The sequence below is a fragment of the Balaenoptera borealis genome (assembly GCF_965194805.1).
Source record: "Balaenoptera borealis genome assembly, chromosome: 11".
Classification (NCBI taxonomy): domain Eukaryota; kingdom Metazoa; phylum Chordata; class Mammalia; order Artiodactyla; family Balaenopteridae; genus Balaenoptera; species Balaenoptera borealis.
The window spans coordinates 86306101-86332489 of record NC_138868.1 but is presented as its reverse complement, the minus strand read 5'-3'; the positions used below and the strand labels follow the sequence as shown (position 1 = coordinate 86332489).

Sequence of the window (26389 nt, the reverse complement as noted above, 5' to 3'; positions counted from 1 at the left end):
CCACACGGCTCAGAATAAAAGGGAGAAAAAAATAGAAAGAAAGAAAGAAAGAGGATAAAAGAAAATAAAATAAAGCTATTATAATAAAAAATAAGAAAAAAATTATTAAGAATAAATATATTCAGAAAAAATTTTTTTTTAATTTTTAAAAATAGATGTATTAATTTTTTATAGTAAAAAATAAGAAAAAATTATTAAGAAAAAAATTTATTAAGAAAAAAAATTTTTAATTTTTTAAAATAAAAAATATGAAAAACTTATTAAAATTTTTTTTAATTTCTAAAAATAGAAAATAAGGAAAAAATTATTAAGAAAACATTTATTAGGAAAAAAAAATTTTTTTTGAGTAAAAAAAAAAATCACGGAAGGACCTAACCCTAGGACTAATGGTGAAAGCAAAGCTATACAGACAAAATCTCACCCAGAAGCATACACTCACAAAAAGAGGAAAAGGGGGAAATTAATATATCCTGCTCCCAAAGTCCACCTCTTGAATTTGGGATGATTCGTTGTCTATTCAGGTATTCAACAGATGCAGGCACATCAAGTTGTTTGTGGAGCTTTAATCCGCTGCTTCTGAGGCTGCTGGGAGAGATTTCCCTTTCTCTTCTTTGTTCACACAGCTCCCGGGGTTCAGCTTTGGATTTGGACCCACCTCTGCATGTAGGTCACCTGAGGGCATCTGTTCCCCCGCCCAGACAGAACGGGGTTAAAGGAGCAGCTGCTTTGGGGGCTCTGGCTCACTCAGGCGGGGGGGAGCGAGGGGCACGGATGCGGGACGAGCCTGCGGCGGCAGAGGCCGGCGTGACATTGCAGCAGCCTGAAGCACGCCGTGCGTTCTCCCGGCGAAGTTGTCACTGGATCACGGGACCCTGGCAGTGGTGAGCTGCACAGGCTCCCGGGAGGGGCGGTGTGGAGAGTGACCTGTGTTCGCACACAGGCTTCTTGGTGGCGGCAGCAGCAGCCCTAGCATCTCCTGCCCGTCTCTGTGGTCCGCGCTGATAACCGCGGCTCGCGCCCGCCTCTGGGGTCTGCGCTGATAGCCGCGGCTCACGCCAGCCTATGGAGTTCGTTTAGGCGGCGCTCTGAATCCCCTCTCCTTGCCCGCCACGAAACAAAGAGGCAAAAAAAAGTCTCTTGCCTCTTCATTCGGCAGCTGCAGACTTTTTCCCGGACTCCCTCCTGGCTAGCACCGAAGCCTGAGCCTCAGCTCCCAGCCCCTGCCCGCCCCGGCGGGTGAGCAGACAAGCCTCTTGGGCTGGTGAGTGCTGCTCGGCGCCGGGACTCTGCGCGGGAATCTCTCCGTTTTTCCCTCTGTGCCCCTGTTGCTGTGGGATCCGCGCTGATAGCCGCAGCTCGCGCCTGCCTCTGGGGTCCGCGCTGATAGCCACGGCTCGCGCCCGTCTCTGGAGTTTGTTTAGGCGGCGCTCTGAATCCCCTCTCCTTGCGTGCCACGAAACAAAGAGGCAAGAAAAAGTCTCTTGCCTCTTCGGCAGCTGCAGACTTTTTCCCGGACTCCCTCCCGGCTAGCACCGAAGCCTGAGCCTCAGCTCCCAGCCCCGCCCGCCCCGGCGGCTGAGCAGACAAGCCTCTCGGGCTGGTGAGTGCTGGTCGGCACCGCTCCTCTGTGCAGGAGTCTCTCCGCTTTGCCCTCCGCACCCCTGTGGCTGCGCTCTCCTCCGTGGCCCCAAAGCTTCCCCCCTCTGCCACCCACAGTCTCTGCCCATGAAGGGGCTTCCTAGTGTGTGGAAACCTTTCCTCCTTCACAGCTCCCTCCCACTGGTGCAGGTCCCGTCCCTATTCTTTTGTCTCTGTTATTTCTTTTTTCTTTTGCCCTACCCAAGTACGTGGGGATTTTCTTGCCTTTTGGGAGGTCTGACGTCTTCTGCCAGCGTCCAGTGGGTGTTCTGTAGGAGCAGTTCCACGTGTAGATGTATTTCTACTGTATCTGTGGGAAGGAAGGTGATCTCCGCATCTTACTCTTCCGCCATCTTGCCCCTCCCCCCTCTAGTGTCCTTTCTGAAGTCAATATAGAAGCTCTAAGCTGTCGCCAATGAAAATTCATTTCAGTCATGTCAGACTAAACTGGACTATACTCTAAGACAAGGGTACCTAACCAACATGTCACAGTTCTATGGACTCTTCACAGATGTGTGACAAAATTCTGATCACTAATTGTATGAAATTCTTCTTCTTTACAACTGGGGATACATATTATTTACAGTAGTATGTGTTAAGTAGGATATTTTGCTAAGAAGGTGGTATGACTAGGTTAAGAGGGTATTAAAATTTACTATGGGTAAGGAGAAAAGAGGAGTAAGCAAAACAAGTGTGGTAATTGTGGAAGTTTACATAGGCAATGTGAGACACTTACTGAGCAGTAATTAATTCACTATAATTATTGCTGATTCATTTACATTATTTCACATCTTTAATTCCTTTTAAGTGTGCCCTTAAAACTTGTGTCATGGACTTCCATCTAAACATGACAAATAAAACACATGTAATCCCACCAACGTAAGAGTAAAGAAATCAAAAAGCATAAATCCATAAGGCTAAGGGTAACAGGAGTGCACATGAGATGTCAGCAGAATTTTGGAAGCTGAAAGAAGATGGGAAAATGGTAATTTACTTCGCTTAATTGACTAAACCTGCAGTGAGGGTAGTGACCCAAAGGCAATACAAGTTAGAGTACGTAATCTCAGTCATGTTCAGGAGTTAGGGATGCCTAGGTCTTCTGAAAGTGGAGTGTAAAATGAAGTCAACACAACTTGGCTGAAAGTTTTCATAAGAATTAGTTAGGGCTTAGATCTCCTCTCCACCTTATGAAAGTAGGTATAACCCCTCTCCATTCTAGAGGTTGAGCTAGAGAGGCTCTGAACTTTTGGAAACAAGAAAATGAGATTGAGCTGTCATACTGAACACTAGGAGGTTAAATGAAAGTCTACATGATAAACATGAGATTTATCCAGCCTCCTTCTCCCACTCAACTCCCAGAACAGAGGCAGCCAGAATACTAGTCCTCAGGAGATTTATCCCTCAGAAAACCATCCAAACCAAGACACATGTGAATCTCTCCTAGGCAAAAACAGTGATAATGGGAGAACTGTGGAAAGAGAAGTGAATGCATATAAGGGAGAGAAGTTAGGTATGAAAGTTAAATCTTCACTCCATTCACTTCATTTTTTAGTAGAAAATCAGTAGATCTGATACTTTTAAATATTGAGGAATAGCAATATTAGCAGATTATAAGGTGGAACACATCAGAAGAATCAGCTAAAAGAATTAAAGTGAGTATACCTGAGAAACAAAGCCAGGCAACAGGTCTATTTTTCATTATAATGTTGTATAATTATATGATGTTTTTAATGATATGTAAGTATTACTTTGATTAAAAACAAAAACTTAAATTTGAAAAAGGTGACACACATATGGTGGTGCTTCCAGCCTCCTGAGGTCCATCAATGTCCTTTAACCCTGTGAACCCACACTTTAAAAAAACAAAAAAGAAGAAACTAAGGTTCAAGGAACTAGAAAGTCACCTGCATCAAGTAGATGGTTTCAGAAGCCCAAGTTACTTTAGAACAGTATCCCACCAGGCCACGGACTGAAGGTTGTTTGTTGAATTTGACACAGATGAAAATATTTAATAGAAAAGTGGAAGAGTTTGAGCTGACAAATGTTGACATGGTTCAAGTCATTTGATACAGTAATTATGAATCTTCCTTTTGGGACCAAAAATAATAAAGAGATAGATATGACTTTTCTGAAGATTGCTTTGGAAATGGCAAGAACAGCAATATAGTCCTTAAACAAATCCTCAACTAGAGAACATATTCAAAAGAAAGTTCAGAGTGAAAAATCAAGATAGATATTATTGCAGGATTGTGATATGACCTACTAGCATCACATAAATTTCTTAAAAAGAAATCAGTGGACATTGAAGTATTCCTCATTTGGTTTTCTTTTTAAAAACCTCCCCCCAAAAGGGAGCTTAAAACCTAATTAAAATAAATACAAAATTTGTCTATTAAAAAAGGTGCTACAAACTATAGATTTTATTTCTAGGAATGTAGTAACAATATTTTGAGTATGCGTTTTAGAGATATATACTGAAGTATTTACAAATTGTATGGTATGGCATCTGAGATTTGCTTCAAAATAAAATTTTATGAATAGAGAGTAGGGCTAGAAATCAAACAGCATTGATCATGAGTTGAAAATTATTGAATACTAGGATCCATCATGTTATTATTCTGTCTACTTTTGTATATATTTGAAAATTTCCAAATAAAAAAGTTATCAAAAATAAATGTGCCATCCACAAAACTGAGAATCTCTCTACCAGGCATAGTTTATAGCCAAGCAAGACTATAATGATTAGTACCTGAATTTGTTCACAACAGAAGTTAGAGGTGAATCTATTAGTCTTTAACAGCTTTGGGAGACTACTAGAACAATGAAAAGGAATTTGGTGTTTAACTCACAACATTTCCATGACTGACCTAATTCTCCTAGGTTCTCTTTAAATCTTCTACTCCAGAGCCCCCAGTATGATGTTAAGTATCATCATTTTTTAGTAATTACTTACTGAGCTTTTTTTCTTAATGGTAAAAAGTGTAATAGTATATATATCAATTACATCTTAGATTCAGTAAAATACGTTAGATGGACTGAGGAGAAAAAGTGGCAATTAAAACATAATACACTCTAATTTCATAAATGTTCCTAATTTCATAAATGTTAAGATGAAGAAAACAATTTGAGTCTTGGAATTGATGAAACACAATATTTTCCCCCAAGAGCATCCCTTCCTATCCCAACCCTTCATCCCCACACTAAATCAATCTTGAGAATCAGTAGATCCACATAATATCTGCCTCCATCGTAGTTTGACAGTGGTATTCCTACCTTCTCCTATTGTCCTCATAGCACTAATTTGAAAATACCAATTTTGTTTGCCTCTCCTTCTATCAAATGCCAAGCAAGGTGCCTTGTTTCAGAAATACTCAGAGAATGAATAAATATTTCCCTTTGCACCTTTCAGAGTGCTTTGTACTCAGTAGGTCCCAGTGACTGACTAATATGCCAATGTAAGCATGGACTTGTGCCCTGTACCAGCAGGGATTATTATTACAAGGAACAGAAACTAGCTCTGCCTGTTTAAGCAGAAAAGGAATTTGTTCTGAAGGTAATTCCACAGAATCTCCAGGAGGGCTAGAGAACTGGGTTTAGAGGTTATGTAGTCAAAAATAATGCTTAAAATGATGACACAAAGACAGTCCAGTAAAGACATCTCTACTGCCACTACCAGGTCCAGACTCAGTAGCTGGCTCCACCGACCCCTCCCCAGCACTGGTCAAGGGTATTGCCAACCGAAACATCTGCCACTGGGGCAGCGTCTGAGTCCATGTCTATGATGCAAGGATGTCTGGGAGAGGAAGCATCTGGCACTTTTATCTCCTGTAGTGAGAAGTAGCCTCTGTCTCATAATGTGGGAGAGCCCCCCCAACATGGGAAAGGGGTTCAGATAGCAGTGTTCAAGAGGAATGACGGGTGTCCACTCTACACTATAAACAAACACCTTTGAAAGCCAAAACACAGTGCAGACTAATAGAGTACACACCGAATACAGAGTGAATACGTTTGCCTTTCATCTTTGTTTAAGTTGTGTAATTTTATTTTAGAACCTGGACACGTGCCTACTTCGTGGCTATTCAAAGTACATATCATTTCATCTAAGAATTTCAAGTATGATCTTAGCTAAGTAAACCCAGTGGTGGTCACAAAGTAGATGCATTTATTTTAAGTGATGATTAATTATGTATGGAATAATCTTTAAGTAGAAAAGAATAAGGATATTCATTATTAATCAAGAAAAGGATGTACAATAGTTATATGCTACATAAATGTTACTAAGCTGAATTAGACATTGGCAGATTCATGTATAAGTGCCTGGGAACTCAATTTAAACTGCATAATCTGATTTAGGAGGTGCTTTTAAGGTCATGTGAGCCAACATCCTACCCAGGCTCACATGAGCCAGTCCCCCTTATTACATCCCTGACAGGTGGCCCAAAATGCATCACTTTCAGTACAGTGTGTTATAGTGTCTGTTTCTGATCTTTTCATATGGACTCTATGAATCCAACCAAAGAAAGTATTAATTTCTTCTGTACTGTTGGTTAATACTCAAGTGAACTAAAACTAATTTTTACAACTCAAACTGTTGTTAAAGTAGGACTTCCACTCCCTATCCTTAGGCTACTAATTTTAGAAACTAAATGAAGCCAACATTTATTCTTTCTGAATATAATCTTAGTTTCAGCCCTTGCTCTGGGCTAAGGGATATTAAGTTTAATCCTGATTGTCATTCAAATTCACTAGTTCTTGGAGCTTTGCATTATCAACAAACCTGATATTTGTATGGTCTAAGTATATCTGAGTCACTGATAAAATTGTAGAAATGTCAGGGTCAAGGGAAGAGCACTGAAGGAGGCCAACAGAAACCACCTCCTATGTGGCTTTCACACCTGTAAACATTCTTTGGTTACAGCTGATGAATCCAGCTATTAGATCATATCCCAGACCTCATTTCTGCATCTCACCTACAAAGATTACTCGTCTAATTGATAGATGTGTCCCAGAAGGATAGAGTAGATGTAAAAATTTGATGAGTCTGGCTCTATTTTAAATATTGTAGGTTATCTATAATTTAAAGGAATAATAGAAGAAATATTTGATACAGCACAGAACTCTTTAGTGAAGCAAAAACTATAACCCAAACTTTTTATTTTATGTCTTGATTTTCATGTACTGGTTCACATATTGGGCTACATACACATTACACATGTATTTAGGTGGTCCTATGTTAGGTGAATATATATTTATAATTGTTTTGACTAATGATGTGCATAATATATATTTTAATTGAAACAGCTTTGATAAATGTTTACCATTTTAAAGAATGTATGATAAAACTTCTCAATTAAAAATAACTATTTTAAGATTTTTGCTAATTTAAATGGATTCTAAGACCAAAGAAAATCTGAAATTAAAATGTAAGTGTTCTACTGGAATATAGACTCTTCAGAAAATCTGGCTTCCAAATACTGAAGGGTAGAGCATTCTGATTCTTCTTCTGAAGGAAAAGGAAGAAATGTACTTGTATAGTAAATTCATTCCAGAGACTGATTCATACTTAAAATATTTATAATGCCAAATGGTAATGTAAAAAACAATTAGGGAACAGAGATTATGATATCATTGATGATATCTGCTAAACCAAAAAGCAGCTGTGGGATAAATAAATTGTTAGTTTCATCATGAATGAAAGCTTCAAAACATATGGCGATCTACTTATACAAGGGTTAGGACTGAGAGTTATAGCAGCTGAAATAAGCTCTTATACCATGCATTCTAATTAACGAAGTCCCAATCCCAATAATTAAAATGGAAACTATGTTTAAAAGCTATGTAAAGACCTTTGAATCTGCAGTCATTAGCTTGTTTGAAACTGATTTTTTAAAAAGGCTTAATGAGCTCTCCTTAAGCATTTACCACAATCATCTTGCTTTGTAACAAAAAAGCAAAAAATCAAACACAGCAAATTGTGAATTATTTTGATGGCATCTGAAACATTATAGAGAGTACATAGACAATATAGAAATTGTCTAATTACATTGAGAATGGAGTTATTTATCCTTTAGAACACAATGTTTATTTTATAGACATAGATGATTGGAGTTGACACAATATTCTCTTTTTAAATGTGCATATCTTCCATTTTATAGCACAGAAACTGATGTAAAATAAGACTTGCTCGTGGTCAGCATAAGTGAGCTGGAGGGTTAAAAGCTCCTGGGATGCAAAAACATGCTGTCTTCAGATTCTTTAAATTCAAAGTATTTACTGAAGACTTAGAATGTGAATTGAGCACACAATTTCAGTTAAAGCTCTCTCTGGGTGACAGTCCACGTAAGTTGTCATTAGAGATCACTGAAGTAAGGCTTTTTTCAATAAGTCATATCCATATGAAACTTCGCTGAAAATAAAAACTATAGTCTAATTGCCTTGAGATTTTAGCAACTTCAATATGTCCTTGATCACTCTTTTTCTCATGTACTATCAGAATTATAAGGCAGGACATATTTGGCAGACACTACAAAAAGGAAAAATACAAATACCTGAAATAGAAGTGTTTTCTGTTCTATTTTAAGGAATAATCATTTGATAAGAAAGTCGCAAATTAACTGCTTCACTATACATTTTAGCAGAGAGTTATTTTTATGATTTTAAAAACTTATTGTAAAATATGAAGTAGAAATTTAACCATACATATGATAAACATATGGGGCTCTTCTGAAGATGGTCCCTAGAGATAACTAGATTTGTTGACAGAAGTGCAATCTAGAATGGCACTCTATCATCATTTGCTTGAGATTGGCAAACTGGAATCTTCAGAAAATGAAGATTTTCTGTAGTGGTTTGATCTTCCACTTCCCTGTAAAATTCCTATAATGATCAATAGTGAAAATACCCACTGGGTCTTCAGAGACACAAATGTAAGTGGTGTGCTATTTTTTGGAATTAATTGCATTTGGAACATTCTCAGTAGGTACTCTCTGGTACTACAAGCATATGGTCATTTTCACATAGTGCTATTTCTGTAAAATCTACATTCTTTCCATCATCAGAATCTGCTTCCTTAAAGACAGCTGGACTAAATCAGAAAATGATTGCAATTTAGTATCTTTTCCTATTTGAAGCAACAGATTTGCTAAAGCCAAAACCTCTGCTTATATTTCAGGAATCTGTGCCAAAGCAACAGAATATTGATCAGCATCTCAAATATTACATTTAAATACCGTCTCTTATATAAAAGTAATAAAACTATTTGTTTGATGATGCTTTTTTCCTGAGGAAACCAGGATGGTAGCAGAATAGTGAAGGAGCCCTTTGGGTATTAGTCAAAGGGCAGACCAACTGTTTTTTTTAAATGCAATGAGATGCATTCACCCAAGTACCAGTTACCAATCCTTGCACTTGTCCCTTTTCACCTCCCTCTTCCATTCCCATCAGCAACTATGTAACGTCCTTTAGAATCCCCTTCTCTCTTCCCTCATCCTCAGCAGGCTTCTCTGTCCTCTAACTGAGGCCATCAACTTCCAGCTCCACTCCATTAGGTATAAAGCCATGGGTTTCTATCTTCCTTGCCTCCCAGGATAAGATCTTACTCTCTCATTCAAAGCCAGACCTGTCAAAACTGCCGGTCATCTCACTCCCTGACTGGAGCTGCTCAGCAGAACTCAGTGTCCTTCCCAGGCTCCTAGAGTGGATCCTGCAAGTCTTGTATCTTATGATGTAGATCCCTTCCTCCACCCCCACTTCCCCTACTCATCTTTGTATGTTTTGGCACTTCTCACTAAATCTAGCAAGCTGAGGTGTGTTGAACTGAAAGTACTCACTTTTAAGCATGAGTTGTTTTCAATAGCTAGAACCAGAACTGGGCTTGTCCCAGATTGCCTGCAGAACAGCATATGATCTCTGCCCCACTTTATTTTTTCAAACCATAGTGACCCCAAAAAGAGGAATGAGAAATTTCCAGTGACTATAGAGTTGCCAGATAAAATACAGGCTGCTCAGTCAAAACTGAATTTCAGATGAACAACAAATTTAAAAGTTTTTAGTGTAAGTATACCCCAAACAGTGCATGGGATATACTTATACTAAAAACAATTATTGGGCTTCCCTGGTGGCACAGTGGTTGAGAATCTGCCTGCCAATGCAGGGGACACGGGTTCGAGCCCTGGTCTGGGAAGATCCCACGTGCCGCGGAGCAGCTGGGCCCGTGAGCCACAATTACTGAGCCTGCGTGTCTGGAGCCTGTGCTCCACAACAAGAGAGGCCGCGATAGTCAGAGGCCCGCGCACCGCGATGAAGAGTGGTCCCCGCTTGCCACAACTAGAGAAAGCCCTCGCACAGAAATGAAGACCCAACACAGCCATAAATAAATAAATAAACAAATACTTTAAAAAAAAAAAAGTAAAAATCTGTTAATTAAAAAAAAAAAAAAGCAAAATTTGAAAACCATTGGTTTAAAGCACAATTGGGGAGGAGGTAAATTTGGCTTTAAAAAAAAAAAAGACTTTAAAAACAATTATTCATTGCTTATCTGAAATTCGGATTTAACTGATGAACAGCCTGTATTTTTATTTGCTGAATCTGGCAGCTCTACCAATGACTCTTTAAAAATTCTCAGAGGACTCAAGGAATGCTTCTTTAGAGCACCTGGAGGTTTGTATCCAAGCTCTGCAAACTTCTCAATTGGCCATATTTTATGTCTGTTAATGCAGCTGGGTTACTTTCTGAGCATCTCAGTAACATACTTTAGGAAATGCTGTTTATTATATAAAATTTTTACTTATCTTGTTAATTTCATAGAATTCTAATACCATCTATCAATAATTTCAGCACAAAGAATACTGTAATGTTGCCCCAAATCTCTTGGAAAGCTGATATTCATAGAGTCATTACTATGCCTGAATTAAGTCCTTGTCTTTATGTATTAATAATTAAAATTTTTTGAAAATTTAATTTTGAAAACACAATATGGGAAATAAATGTCTTTCATTTTGGGATTCCTTTTCTTCATTAATCAAGCACAGTGAGACATACTGTCCTCACTAACAGGCTGGGGAGAAGCAGCCTGGCAGGTGGAGGTGGAACCTGTGGTGTAACTGTAGTGGGTCTTTTTTGGAAGAGTCTTCTCTAAATGTGGAACATCTGTAAACTGAATTGCTTCAGCTTCACTGTGTATGGGCTGACAAGAGAAGAGAGATGCCTCTTTCAGCATCATGTAAATCTTGAAGGCTTGAAATCTTGGTCAACAGAGGAATTCCTCACAGGTCATTTAGAGACATACCTTGTCTCATTAAGGGAGGAAAAAGCAGGTTTCTTCTGCAAAGGAGCACTATTTTAGAGTATTAACTGTTGTGTGTGTCGGTTTACTGATTAATGGTGATGGTGCAATGGAAGTTATAACCTAAAGTGTAAGGAAAGATGCCCTACAGCTTGCTCCAATCCTGAAAGTTCCTTACATTAATGTGTTCTTTCAGTGTTCTTGACAGTGATTACAGAAAAGACGTTCATTTCTTATTTCCATGAAAGAATTTAGGAAAGATAGATGCCCCCCAGTATAGAGGGATACAAATTTTGCCTTCTTCAAAATTTCAACTAGATCTCAGATTCAACTTTAAGGGAGAGAATGACTAAGTCTGTGTAACTACCTGGTGTCGTAAGATGATAATGAATTAAGACGTTTATTCCAACATAAGCACATTACCTGCTTTCCACCATATTGGCAGCTCCGGTTTGTCAAGCTCCAGGCACAACACGCACACTGCAGAGATGCAGAACAATGCCTGGATATCTGCCCAAGACTCTTCTCTCCAAAGGACAGACTTAATTTATGGTACCCATCTAAAGCTCACTGGGGTTATTAGCGTCTTTTTCCTAGTTGGTACAGGGAAGGGATGAGATTTGGAAAGCTGAGGCACGGGGCTTCCACCTGCCTGTGCAGAGCAGAAAAGCTGACAAACATATTCATTAAACTTGATCTGAAGCAACCGAGCCTGCGAGGTCGTTCCTGAAATATTCATAAGGTGTGTTACCGGACTCGCTACTTAGAGGTGGAGTAGAAACACGGTGAATAGGGGCACTCTGTACTCACACTTGGGGAAAAAAAGGCACTCACAACAGCACGCCTCACCACCACACTTCACTGTTTTGCTTTTAATAGCTCTGTGAGCCGTGGCGCGCCACTCGCCTGTTCAATTCTACCTGTCTGGGAAAGAAGGTGCCCCAATAAGTGAGGGGAACTTGGCAGTAGGAGGAGGCACCGCGCGCCAGCCCCTCAGTTCCTCCCGATTCGCAGCGCTGATGACCCCCCAGCTCTGCGGTCCGCCAATCCGAAGTCCTGCACTGCCCCAGAGGCCTAAGGCCGTGGGGCAGGGGACCCTAGGACCTGGACAGGCCACTCGCCCGGGCCAGGCCTACCTTCGTCCCCACCTCCCATTTTGGCCTCTGCCAGGCATGCCTCCTCCAGAGCCCTCGGCGTTCAGTTACTACGTGACCCGCGCCCCGGCCAAGATGCAGCCTCTCGCGCAGACCTGTATCCCCCGGGTGTTCATTTTGGGGGTCAAGATGGGAGAACAGATGACGGTCTTGAGTGACCACGAAGCCCCTGAACCGAAGTAGTATGCACGTTCATTCCTGCCCCCTCTGCCCACAATCTTGGCATTTCTGCTGCGCCCCATACACAGCGCAGCTCTCACGGTGCCAAAAGTCCTCGCCGCCACCTCTCTCCTGTTCAAGGGCATTCGCCCCTCTCCCCTCCGCTCCTGTTGGGTCGCCCCTGGACGCAGCTACTCACATGGACTCAGCGGCGGCAGAAGCTCAGCAGGTCCTGGCGTGCGGCAGTCGGGTCTCCATCTCCGCGTTCCGCAAGGGCTCCAGCTGCAAGTTCCACCGCGGCGATCGACGAGGTCGGTCCCCGGCGCAGAGCCTGGACCAGGGTGGCCGCGGCTGCAGCACCGGATGCGGGCGCGGGAGGGGCGGAGGCGGGGCAGGAATCTGGGTCGCTAGGAGCAGAGCAAGCTGGGATGGACCCCAGGAGGCCGGCGGCAAGGAGGCAACAGGGAGCAGCCCGGGTAGGGAGTGCGGAGGTTTCCCTGGAAGCACACCGTGGGCGGCGACTGAGCATGCCCAGTCGCCAAGCCGCCCACACGGTGCGGGGGAGGGAGCGCGGGAGTCTGGAGGGAAAGGGTTAAATCTGCGGACCCTGCTTCTTAGGCAGAGAGCGGGGAGTACGCTGCACAGGCAGAGTTTAATTGCTCCTGGGTCTACCCCCGGGAGGAGCCGTGGGCTAGAAGATGGTGAACCTCGGAAGACTGTCTATGGGATTCCCAAAGAGTCCTGGAATAAGAAGGCAAGGTGTATTCCTCGCTCCCTCCCCAGAGAATTGTTCAGAGGGCCAAGTTTGTTTTTTAGCTTAGCTCCAACCTCTGCTATCTCACCGAGTGACTCCCCCAATCCAGACATCCACCCCTCACCTGCTTTCCTGTGCCTGGAGACCTCTCCTGCAGGGATGCCCGGGCAATCCCCGCCTTTCCCGACTACTGGACTAGTCGGGTCAAGTTCTCAAAGAGCCAGCTCCTAGGTTTGTAATTGAGAGATGGCGTCAGTCCTCTCAGGTTACATATTTGCATTTTAATCAGGTTTTAGAAACAATACCTTAACCCTGGGGTTAATTATAATGGATGGATTATAGACACCAAAGCCTGGGGCTATTTGGGGAACATTGCTTCACAGTGCAATAGGACTTGGACCAGAACTCACTTCACATACACACACACACACGGAGACCTATGCCTTTCTTTCGTATTATGTTTCATATTAATAACGAACGTTTCTCTCTAATTAAAAAGTTTCTTAAGTTAGAGGCAGCATAGGGTAGGGGAAAGACAATAACCTTCACGGTCGGCCTTGATTTCAGTTTCATTTACCACCACAGTAGTTTACCCAGCTATTCTGCCCCTCTCTTACCTCATCTATAAAATGGAGAGTGGTAATCCCTGTCTCTCTGGACTGTTGCGAGGATTAAGTAAGGCAATGAATGCAAAGCACCTGTTCCATAGTAGATGTTCACTAAAAGTCTCTGCAGGTTCCACCTCCACTATACTGTTTTTATGAAAGGTTAGATTAGTGATAGTCCTTAAATGCTGAACATTTATTGTGTTCCTTCCTCATGTTAAATAATAATAAACCTTTGATCCTTCTAGTATTTTATTGTTTTTAGAAGCATTAGCCTCTATTACCTTTTCTTTCTTTCAACTCTCCAGTTTCTTCATACTTCCTGAATAAACCTCTTGGAAAAAGTTACACCAAGGCCATATATGAGTCCTCTTTGGAAGGAAAAGCTTTTCAGGAGCGATTCACTGTGGGCAGGTTTATCCACATGACAGAAGAATTTCACTCCAAATTCTTTTTAAAGTAATTTAATTTTCTTACATTTCCCTGTGGTCCTTCTTTCATTAACTATTCCATAAAGTAAGGTATACTTGTAGGGAAGGAAATTCACTTTCCACTGACACTAAGTACATTTTAAAGTATCCGTGTTCAAAAAATAAACTTTTCAATATCTCCCAAACATATGTGTTTCATAATGCTTTGCCTTTATTTATGGTGTTCCAACCTTTCTGTAAGACTCTTCTCTTTCCATTCCACTTCACAAAGTCCTACCCATTCTTCAAGCTCAAATGCCACCTTCTTTCTGAAAGCTTCCCCAACCCCCAAAGCAGAGTTAATGCTCTGCTGCCAAAGCACCAGTGCATACTGGTATCACAGCAATTATCACAGTCTACTGCTATTGTTTAATCAATGTAAAACAATTTACTGAGCAACTATTATGTACAGGCACAGTTCTGGGTGCTGGGAAAACAACAATGAACAAGACTGACAAGGTCCCTGCCCTCATGGAACTTAGAATCTAGTTTGAAGAAAATAGGCAATAAACACCTAAAAAGTGAATAATCTCCAAGGACACAAGTCAAGTATTTTTCATCTTTGTGTTGTTCATCAAATTAATCTATAGGCCTTGATTCATTCTCTCAAAAATATCAATAAAAATATTAATATTGGCCCTAGGTCGACCAAACTACATGGACATGGATCCCTGCCATTGATTTTTACTCCTTTCATTTGACTCCCTCAGCTAATTTCTCTAGGTAGGTGCCTGCAATTCATATGATGAATGAAAGGGGATGGAGGAAGCCCAGAGAGTTTAATCCCCATACCAAATTATATCTTTTTTCTAACCTCAAGGAATGACATTTCTCCAATGGCCAGATTCAGCCTGGACTCCCATATCTCCTACATCTCAAACATCTCCTTCAGGATCATATAGCACTCACAAACCCTCACCTTCTCACCACCTTTGTCCTCTATTTATGTCAATAGTTATTCTCTGTTGTATACTATTTGACTGTTTGGATCTACCTACTGTCTGAATAACTTAAGCTTTTCTCTCTGTTTCTCTTATTGTCTGAATGTGAGACAGACTTGGCACCACTTAGAACCAACTTTTCCAAAGTATATTTGTACACATGTATTCCATAGCAGTTAGTGACAGCCTTGCCACCTGTTAACATTTAACTCAGGGCAGGATCTTATTCATCCTTGTATTAAAGAAGTTAACAGACAATTAATATGTGACAGATCCTCAACAAAAGATTGTAAAATGAATGAATGTATACAGGTTCTCAACCCTTCTTGATTCCTCAGACCGTAGGTCTTTTCTAATTGGTCTTCCTAATAAACCTAGTATTTGGGTCAGTTTTTCCCTTTCCTAGTCTACTAATTTCCCTCCAGTCACAAATTCACAGATTTCTACAATTCAGGGTCCACATAGCATTGTGAAAGAAAATCCTAGCCATAATTCATTACAAATTTGTGTGTTTTAGCTAAAGCCACAACCTATCATCTATAAATCAGTATCACTATTGCTTCCTCCAATCCACAGCAACTATCTTTAAATTTTTTCTCTTTCCACCTCCTCAGCCCACCATGTTTTTAACAATGTACATCCAGCTCTCCCCACTGCACCAGAGAAGAGAGACCATTGAGTACCATCACCCTAGGAATTACCTTATTTTTGTAAGTATTTCCTCCATACCCTTTCTTTCCTCTTCCTAATCAATCTCAGCAGAGTAGGTATTCTCTTCATTCTTGAGCTAGTCTGTACCAATAGGCTATCCTCTTCTATCTTTATTCCCTTTCTTCTGGCTATCACCAACTTTTCTCTTTCTCTCGTCTCTCTCAACTATCTTCCATCTTCTAATAAACATATCCAGAGTTTGTTAAGAAAACTGACTTGACCATAGTGCCCTTTTAAGATATCTAAAAATAAACTATCTATTATAAAGCTCCCAGGGTTTTAAAGAATGAGTTTTAAAGAAAACTCCTTGGCCCATTCCCATTTCTAGGCATTTCTTTTCTGCTTCATCATGGCTACAGTTACACCTGCCAAGCCTATAAGTACACAAAGATGCAAGACCTTGTGCTCTGCTAATTGAAGCAGCTTTCCTAAATATCCCCATCATCAAACATCTTTTATCTTTTAGTTGACTACTAGGTACTGTTCAAGGTAAACTACTGTGATATGCAACTTTGTCATAGGCAAACAAATAAAGCATTTCTCATCAGTTAATAAACATTGGAAAAATACAGCTAATAGATAATCTAGTAGGACGTCATACAGAGAGGTTTATAGAATTTCAGGTAATAGACTTGTTGGAGACTAATATATCTTTGAATTAATCCAGGAAGTTCTCATGGGCTGCCAAACTGGCAGGGACCCATGCCCAGGTAATTTGAAGGAAATTGATATCAACCAGGGTTCTTGGCCTTCCCCCAGTGAATAGAAATTGACTAAATGCCAGACCAGAAATTCAGGGAAGGCTTTACTGGGGCTCCTGCAGCTGCAGGAGGGAGTGAAAACAAGTAATGGTTTCCCTTGCTTGCTCCCCGAGGTGGGGGCAAGCTGGTTCCTTATATGGAGTGAGGGTAAGTACTGGTGAGTCTATGGGTCGGGCTGAATGGGTAGCTTAGGAGTTTTGTCCACCCCTTTGGTGGTGTTGAGTGCAGGGGGCATTCCCAGTACCCTGCTTTTGCTACTGACACCCTGTTTTTGCTCCCAGCTCTTCAGAAGTGGCAGTTGGGTTTTTTGGTCTTTTTATATCTTCTTGTCCTTAATTTGCCCCAACTGCACATGCATACAATTATTTTTAGTCTCTTGTAGTTTCTTTGGATTTTGTTGCTCAAGGAGACATTTGTCCAAGTGCAAGTATTGCAGCACTGTATCAAAGGGTCCCAGGTCCCAGCCTGTCTCACGATTAATTGTTTGAATGAAGGCTGTAAAGTGTTTGGTGACATTTGCTACAACAGTGTTACATAATGTTCAAGCACCAGCCTGGAAGTTAAGGGACCTGGGCTTAACTTCTTTCAGCTTTATCTCTAAAGTGAGGATGATAATAATAAAGAATATTTACCTCGTATTGTTGCTGGCAGGATTAAATTAGTAAATGATTTGTAAAGTGCTTAGCATAGTGGCTGGCCCATAGTGGTCCATAAATGATAGCCATGAATCCAGCTGCATTATTTCTGGATAAAAAGCGTATTTGACAGAGTACCATGAGATCAACAGATAGGTAGTTGAAGAAACTGAGATTACCTGATGTAGTATTTAGAACTGATGAGTAGAGAATCCATGGAGGAGGAAGTTGTGCCTCTAAAGTCTGCCCAAATTACAGCAGTGGGGCTGAGGAGGAAGGGAAGACCTAGGAGATGCTGTGCTCTGTCATCTATTTGGACTCCACATTGGTCCATTACGAGTGACACAGAGTTTGGGTCTTTTCTAGACAGGTGGATCTCTTACTGAGCACCATCCTTAGGAATTCATTTGAATAAGAACTTACCCACCCAAAGGTCTCTTTCTTTAGCAAGGTTAGATTGAGCAATGGGCAAGTAGGAATTTCCTGCCTGGATTATTTTGTGGGTGGAGTGGGAATCCTGGCCCATTTATTTATTTTTAATCTAGCTCTGGTCTTAAGTGTTGTGACTTGCAGAACTGGTAGTAGAAGATGTATGTATTGTATGTATTGTCTTCACAATGAAAGTAGAAATGAAACCTCTGAGCTTAAAACGTATTAGGCCTTGTCTCAATTTTACTTAATTGTGTAAAATTTAAAAATTAATTTAAGATCACTCTGTTTTCCAATAGAATAAATTGTATAGACCTATGGAGTTCTATGTACAAAACTGAAGTAACAGTTGGACCCAGTATGGTTGTTAATATCTATATTGATAAAATTGTGACTGAGATTATGTGAGTTATTCATTCTGCCAGAGAATGCTTTAAACAAAATAAACTGAGATTCTTAGACACGCTGCTATGGCAGTAGTTCTCAAAACATGATCTAGAGAAGGCTTTCCAGTGGCCTAAAGACTGGTCCAAAATGATTTTTTTAAATTAATTAATTAATTTTTATTTTTGGCTGCATTGGGTCTTCATTGCTGCGAGTAGGTTTTCTTTAGTTGTGGCGAGCAGGGGCTACTCTTCATTGCGGTGGCTTCTTTTGTTGCAGAGCACGGGCTCTAGATGTGCAGGCTTCAGTAGGTGTGACATGCAGGCTCAGTAGTTGTGGCTCGTGGGCTCTAGAGCTCAGGTTCAGTAGTTGTGGTGCACAGGCTCAGTTGTTTCACAGCATGTGGGATCTTCCAGGACCAGGGCTCGAACCTATGTCCCCTGCATTGCCAGGCGGATCCTTAACCACTGTGCCACCAGGGAAGTCCCCAAAATGATTATTAATTCACTTAATAATTCATTTAATAGTCAGTTATTGAGTACCTAGTATATATAATACACTATCTTAGATACTGGGGATACAAAGATGAATAAAACACTGTCCATGATCTTGAAGAACTCATAAGCAAGAGAGAGCCACAACCATTTCTTCAAGGTCAGGAAACATAACCAACCTACCAAATACATAGAAATAAAAATAACAAATTAAGCAAAATGAGGTGACAGAGAAACATGTTCCAAATGAAGGAATAAGATGGAACAAAACCTCAGAAGAAGAACTAAATAAAGTGAAGATTAGGTAATCTACCTGATAAAGAGTTCAAGGTAATGATCATAAAAATGATCAAAGGACTTTTGGGAGAAGAATGGATGAACAGAGTGAGAAGTCAGAATTTTAATAAGGAGTTGGAAAATATAAAGATGAACCAAACAGATGAAGAACACAATAACTGAAATGAAAAACATGCTAGAAGGAATCACTAGTAGATTAGATGACACAGAGGAACCAATCAGTGAGCTGGATGACAGAGTAGTGGAAATCACTGAAGCTGAACAGAAAAAAGAAAAAAAAGAGATGAAGACAGTCTAAGAGACCTCTGAGACAACATCAAGCACACTAGCATTCACATTATAGTGGTCCTTGAAGGAGAAGAGAGAGAGAAAAAAGGGACAGAGAACATATTTGAAAATATAAGAGCTAAAAACTTCCCTAACCTGGGAAAGGAAACAGACATTCAGGTGCAGGAAGCACAGAGTCCCAGACAGGATCAACACAAAGAGGACACATTGTAATTAAAATGGCAAAAATTAAAGATAGAGAATATTAAAAGCAGCAAGGGAAAAGCAACAAGTTATGTACAAGGGAACTCCCATAAGGCTATCAGCTGACTTTTCAGCAGAAACTCTGCAGGCCAGAAGGGAGTGGCATGATATGTTTAAAGTGATGAAAGGGGAAAACCTGCAACCAAGAATACCTGGCAAGGCTTTCATTCAGATTTGAAGGAGAGATCAAAATTTTATGGACAATTTGTCTGCTGATGGACATTTAGGTTGCTTCCATGACCTGGCTATTGTAAATAGTGCTGCAATGAACATTGCGGTGCATGTGTCTTTTTGATTTATGGTTTTCTCTGGGTATATGCCCAGGAGTGGGATTGCTGGGTCATACGGTAATTCTATTTTTAGTTTTTTAAGGACCCTCTATGCTGTTCTCCATAGTGGTTGTATCAATTTACATTCCCACCAACAGTGCAAGAGGGTTCCCTTTCCTCCACACCCTCCCCAGCATTTATTGTTTGTAGATTTTCTGATGATGCCCATTGTAACTGGTGTGAGGTGATAACTCACTGTAGTTTTGATTTGCATTTCTCTAATACTTAGTGATGTTGAGCAGCTTTTCATGTGCTTCTTGGCCATCTGTATGTCTTCTTTGGTGAAATGTCTATTTAGGTCTTCCACCCATTTTTGAATTGGGCTCTTTGTTTTTTTGATATTGAGCTGCATGAGCCATTTATATATTTTGGAGAGTAATCCTTTGTCCATTGATTTGTTTGCAAATATTTTCTCCCATTCTGAGGATTGTTTTTTCATCTTTTTTATAGTTTCCTTTGCTGTGCAAAAGCTTTTAAGTTTCATTAGGTCCCATTTGTTTATTTTTGTTTTTATTTACATTACTCTAGGAGATGAGTCAAAAAAGATCTTTCTTGTCAAAGAGTGTTCTTCCTATGTTTTTCTCTAAGAGTTTTATAGTGTCAGGTCTTACATTTAGGTCTTTAATCCATTTTGAGTTTATTTTTGTGTATGGTGTTAGGGAGTGTTCTACTTTTATTCTTTTACATGTAGCTGTCTAGTTTTCCCAGCACCACTTATTGAAGAGAATACATTTTCTCCATTGTATATCCTTGACTCCTTTGTCATAGATTAGTTGACCATAGGTGCATGGGTTTATCTCTGGGCTTTCTACCCTGTTCCATTGATCTATATTTCTGTTTTTGTGCCAGTACCATATTGTCTTGATTACTGTAGCTTTGTTGTATAGTCAGGGAGTCTGATTCCTGCAGCTCCATTTTTTTTTTTTTCCTCAAGATTGCTTTGGCTATTCAGGGTCTTTTGTGTCTCCATACAAATTTTAAGATTTTTTGTTTTAGTTCTGTAAAAAATGCCATTGGTAATTTGATAGGGATTGCAGTAATCTGTAGATTGCTTTGGGTAGTATAGTCATTTCACAATTTTGATTCTTCCAGTCCAAGAACATGGTATATCTCTCCATCTGTTTGTGTCATCTTTGATTTCTTTCATCAGTGTCTTATAGTTTTCTGAGTACAGGTCTTTCTTTTACCTCCTTGAGTAGGTTTATTCCTAGGTATTTTATTTTTTTGTTTCAATGGTGAATGGGATTGTTTCTTTAATTTCTCTTTCTGATCTTTCATTTTCAGTGTATAGGAATGCAAGAGATTTCTGTGCATTAATTTTGTATCCTGCAACTTTACCAAATGCATCAATTAGCTCTAGTAGTTTTCTGGTGGCATCTTTAGGATTTTGTATATATAGTATCATGTCATCTGCAAACAGTGACAGTTTGAATGGTTAAAGAAGATGTGGTACATATATACAGTGGAATATTAGCTATAAAATGGAATGAAATTGGGTCATTTGCAGAGATGTAGATGGACCTAGAGCCTGTGATACAGAGTGAAGTAAGTCAGAAGGAGAAAAACAAATATCGTATATTAATACATATATGTGGAATCTAGAAAAATGGTACAGATGAACTGGTTTGCAAGGCAGAAATAGAGACACAGATGTAGAGAACAAACATGGACACCAAGGGAGTAAAGCATGGGAGGAATGAATTGGGAGATTGGGATTGACATATATACACTAATATGTATAAAATAGATAACTAATGAGAACCTGATGTATAGCATGGGGAACTCTACTTCACTTCACTGTACAGTAGAAACGATCACAACATTGTAAAATAACTATACCCCAATAAAAAAATTTTTTAATGTTTTACGGACAAGCAGAGCTAACAGAGTTCAGTCCCATGAAACCAGCTTTACAAGAAATGTTAAAGAAACTTCTCTAAGTGAACAAGAAAAGGCCATGACTAGAAATATGAAAATTATGAAAGGAAAAAGCTCATTGCTAAAGGCAAATATACAGTAAAGGTAGTAAATCAACCACGTGCAAAGATAGAAGGAAGGTTAAAAGACAAAAGTGGTAAAATCATCTATATCCTCAATAAGCAGCTAAGGAATACACAAAACAAAAAGATGTAAATATGATGTCAAAAGCAGTAAATGTGGTGGGTGAAGTAAAAACGCAGGGTTGTTAAACTGCATTTGAAATTAAGAGATCAGCAACTTAAATTAATTATGTATATATTTAGATTGCTATATATAAACCTTATAATAACCACAAATTAAAAATCTATATTAGATACAGACACAAAGAGAAAGGAATCCAAACATAACACTAAAGAGTCATCAAGTCACAAGGGAAGAGAACAAAAGAAGAAAGGAACAAAAAGAACTACAAAAACAACCCCAAAACAATGAACAAAATGGCAGTAAGTACATACCTATCAATAATTACTTTAAGTGTAAATGGACAAAATGCTCTAGTCAAAAGACATACAGTGGCTGAATGGATACAAAAACAAGACTCGTGTATTTGCTGCCTACAAAAGTCTCACTTCAGACCTAAAGACACACACAGGTTGAAAGTGAGGGGATGGAAAAAGGTACTCCAGGCAAATGGAAATTTTCTAAAAATCTGGAGTAGCAAAACATATGTCAGACAAAATAGACTTTAAAACAAAGACTGTAACAAGAAACAAAGAAGGATAATACATAATGATCAAGGGATCAATCCAACATAAAGATATAACAATTGTAAATATATATGCACCCAACATAAGAGCACCTAAATACCTAACGCAAATACTTACAGAAACAAAGGGAGAAACTGACAGGATGTTAAAATAGGAGACTTTAACATCCTACTTATTGATACATCAATGGAAGATCATTCAGACAGAAGACGAATAGGAAAACACTGGCCTGAAAAGACACATTAGACAAAATGGACATAATAGATATGTATAGAACATTCCATCAAAAAGCTGCAGAATACACATTCTTTTCAAGTGCACATGGGACATTCTCCAAGATAGATCACATGCTAGGTCACAAAATAAGTCTCAGTAAAATTTAAGAAAACTGAAATCATATCAAGTATCTTTTCCAACCACAATGCTATGAGACTAGAAATCAACTACAAGAAAAAAGAAAACTGCAAAAAAACCAGCCACAAATATGTGTGCACATTCATACACACACACACACAACTGGGTGTTTTCTTCAGGTTTGTTTCCAATAAAGAATTAAATCTCTACTAAGCCTCCTTCTCCTCTCATCTCAATCACCCAGTCAGACTCCTTTGTGCTTGGTATTTGTTTAAGATGTCATTCCCCCATGGCAATGCAGGTCCAAAACATCTGTGAGTCTTGGTGCCCTCACTCTGTCAGCCAAGTCCAAGAAAATGTAATTAATCTCTAAAAGATGGCTGATCCTGCAGGAATCCAAGAATAAGAAAATAATGTTACACAACAAGACAATAGTTCAAATATATTGTGACTGACACTGTGTATGATGCTCCTACTTGGAAAAAATTTTGAAACAAATAGACTTTCTTTTCAGATTTATTTATTTATTTATTTATCTATTTATTTATTTATTTATTTATGGCTGTGTTGGGTCTTAGTTGTGGCACATGGGATCTTTGTTGAGGCATGCAGGATCTTTTGTTGTGGCATGCAGGATTCTCTCTAATTGTGGCGTGCAGGCTCTAGGGTGCATGCGTTCTGTAGTTGTGGCACGCAGGCTCCAGAGCACGTGGGCTCTGTAGTTTGCAGCACGCAGTCTCCTTAGTTGAGGTGCACAAGCTCAGTAGTTGTGCGTGCGGACATAATTGCCCCGCAGCATGTGGGATCTTAGTTCCCTGACCAGGGATTGAATCTGCGTCCTCTGCATTGTACGGCAGATTCTTTACCACTGGACCACCAGGGAAGTCCCTTCTTGGAAATTTTAATGGGCGCATACTGCAATGGCTTTTGCTGATGCGCAGCCTCAGGCAGGGGCATTGACATTTAATCAGTGGCTGCTTCTATACCAGAATATATTTTTAAGGAACAAATTTACATTTTTGAAGACAGTTTTGACGAACAGTCAAGTTTAGTGGACAGGAGAAAATTTAGGCTTCTATGGGGTCTATGAAAATTAGGCTGTGAATCAAATTAAGAAGTCATGGAATTCCTCCCTAGAAATTTATGCTACTTAGGTTGAACTGAAACCCTTTGGTGAAATTCCAGAAAGACAAGTTGTCTGTTTTGATGTCAAGATACACTTTGAGGACAATTCAAGATATCTACAAAAAGATATATTTGCCATGGACAACAAATAAAAAATGCATCTGCTCAAAATTAAGTCAGTAGATATGACCTAAAATACATAAAACTAAATGGGAATACCAACTGTTTGTGAGTGGTGCTGGACTAAACATAGCTCCATATGACGTCATTTCTCTTCATGGTCAAAGTCCAACCAACTTCTTGGATCTCAGTGTTAGGGAAGCTCAGTGTATTAAATATTTTATTTGCTCATTGCTGATCCTAAGGTAAATAGTGAAATTTGCTATCATTGCTGATGATATCATCAAAGACTGCTGAACACTAGAACTCATAGCTCTGGTGGTTAGGCTTGAAGGAATCAATGTCCAAGAGTCTCAGAACATATTCAACAATATCCAGCTCCCTGTAACTTCTGGCATTGACTTGGAAGATGCAGTCAGGAAAGCTGTGGCCAGCATGGCAAGGAAGTTGTTCCTTTTTTTCTAATCCATTGTGTGGATAGAAGTCTCCATTCCTAGAAAAAGAGACATTTCTCATCACTAGGAAGAAAATAGTTTTCCATTTAGGTAAAGAAAAAGTGAGTTAGAGTCAGGAATCATATGGAAAAATTTTAAATCTGTACTTTTTTCAAGAATAGATATATAAGTAGCCTAAATTATTTGGATCTCACATACAGTTTTCATTAAAATAATGGCCTGTTTTCTTATGTTATGTTCTTTATCATGGTAAATCTGCCAGTGAACAGCATTTTGTTGATTTTTGGGAGCAATCTAAATGGCCAATGTGGATACAGTGAAAAATTCAAATCAGGACCTAGTTTATTTAAGAGAATTCTGCCGGACATGTAGTCCAGAGTTAAAAAAAAAGGGGGGGGGGAATATCTCAGGCAAAATTACACTTAAAACAGATGGTTTGGTCATATTAAACTATTGAAAGGAGGGACTTCCCTGGTGGTCCAATGGATAAAACTCCACACTCCCAATACAGGGGGCCTGGGTTTGATCCCTGGTCAGGGAACTAGATCCCACATGCATGCAGCAACTGAGAGTTCACATGCTGCAACTAAGAAGTCCGCATGCTGCAATTAAGAAGCCCACATACCTCAACTAAGACCCAGAGCAGCCAAAATAAATAAATAAATAAATAATTGAAAGGATACAACTGAAATACAGCTATAACAAAAGTTATAACAAATGGCTATTATACAACACAGTTTCAAGTTTCCTATTCCAACACATATAGTGAATTCATTATTTTATTCCAAAATATTTTTATATGGTTTACCCCACATATATATTGTGCCATTTGCCTTTATCTTGTATACTCTCTTTATCTTACAATCAACATAAAACCTAAAGGCTTATTTGCGTCTGTGGAACAGACTTCTTTTATTTCAAAACTGAATAATTCTGTTCTTTGAAAATCTATATAATTAATTCATTTTCAAGTAAGATAGCACTGAAGATCAAGTTTGTTATAGATATTAGTGTTTTAAATTTATTTTTTCTTCAGAATCTACCAGCTTTCTGCTGAAAGAGGGGAAAATATAATAAAGAAAGCATGGATTTTTTTTCGTGATAGTTATTTATGTGGTGGAGAAGAATTTGATTTAGGTTTTTGTTAACATGGATGAGGTATTCATCCATCCAGAATTTTCTGAGACTCTCCAGATCTCAAATATTTTCTTTTATTGTCAGATTGTATTTTAAATGATGAGTCTCAATATTTGGTTCATAAAATATGTTACCATATAATGGAGACATTTCTCCTACTAATTTAATATGAAAACTGAAAAAGGTGATGATTACATTGATAAGTGTGCTCTCCCACTTGTTGTTGTGCTATGTCTCTAATAATAAACTTTGTACCTGTTTTTACTGTTTTGCCTCCGTGAGAAATGCATTTTTCATTGGGGGTAAGTGCCAAGGGGTGTGGTGGCTAGGATTCCTGGTTTTCATCCAGGCTACCCAGGTTCAATTCCTGGGCAGGGAATAAAGATCTCACTTCACCACACCACTCACTGCTGTCTCTCTGAAATCAGTTCCTGATCTTAGAGGAAATGTTTTTAGCTTTTCACTGTTGAGTATGATGTTAGCTGTAGGTTTGTCATATATGGCTTTTATTGTATTGAAGTATGTTCCCTCTATGCACCCTTTCTGGAGACTTTTTATCGTAAATGAGTGTTGAAGTTTTTCAAACGCTTTTTTCTTCATCTGTTGAGATGATCATATGGTTTTTATTTTTCAATTTGTTGATGTGGTGTATCACACTGACTGATTTGCAGATATTGAAAAATCCTTGCATCCCTGAGATAAATCCCACTTGATCATGGTGTATGATCCTCTTAATGTATTCTTGGATTTGGTTTGCTAGTATTTTGTTGAGGATTTTTGCATCTATGTTCATCAATGATATTGGCCTGTAATTTTTTGTGTGTGTGTGGTATTTTTTTCTGGTTTTGGTATCAGGGTGATGGTGGGCTCATAGAATGAGTTTGGGAGAGTTCCTCCCTCTGAGATTTTTTGGAATAGTTTCAGAAGGATAGGTGT

At 39.4% G+C, this 26389-nt stretch overlaps 1 protein-coding gene and 2 long non-coding RNA genes across 9 annotated transcripts in view; 1 reads left to right on the top strand and 2 right to left on the bottom strand.

Moving 5' to 3' along the window:
- ELMOD1 (ELMO domain containing 1) overlaps nt 1-13413 on the bottom strand; it is a 129949-nt gene extending 116536 nt beyond the window's left edge. For 6 of the 7 annotated variants that reach the window (XM_082342986.1, XM_082342987.1, XM_082342988.1 and 3 more), the window contains exon 1: nt 12434-13413. The gene's annotated coding sequence lies outside the window, so the exon portion shown is untranslated. The remainder of the gene's footprint in view (nt 1-12433) is intronic. The other variant, XM_082342983.1, reaches the window with a different exon arrangement.
- The window catches only part of LOC309606203, a 910895-nt gene that overhangs the window by 79185 nt on the left and 805321 nt on the right, over nt 1-26389 (top strand). The gene's annotated exons all lie outside the window — the stretch shown is intronic.
- LOC309606206 overlaps nt 1-26389 on the bottom strand; it is a 404244-nt gene that overhangs the window by 300628 nt on the left and 77227 nt on the right. The window lies entirely within an intron of this gene.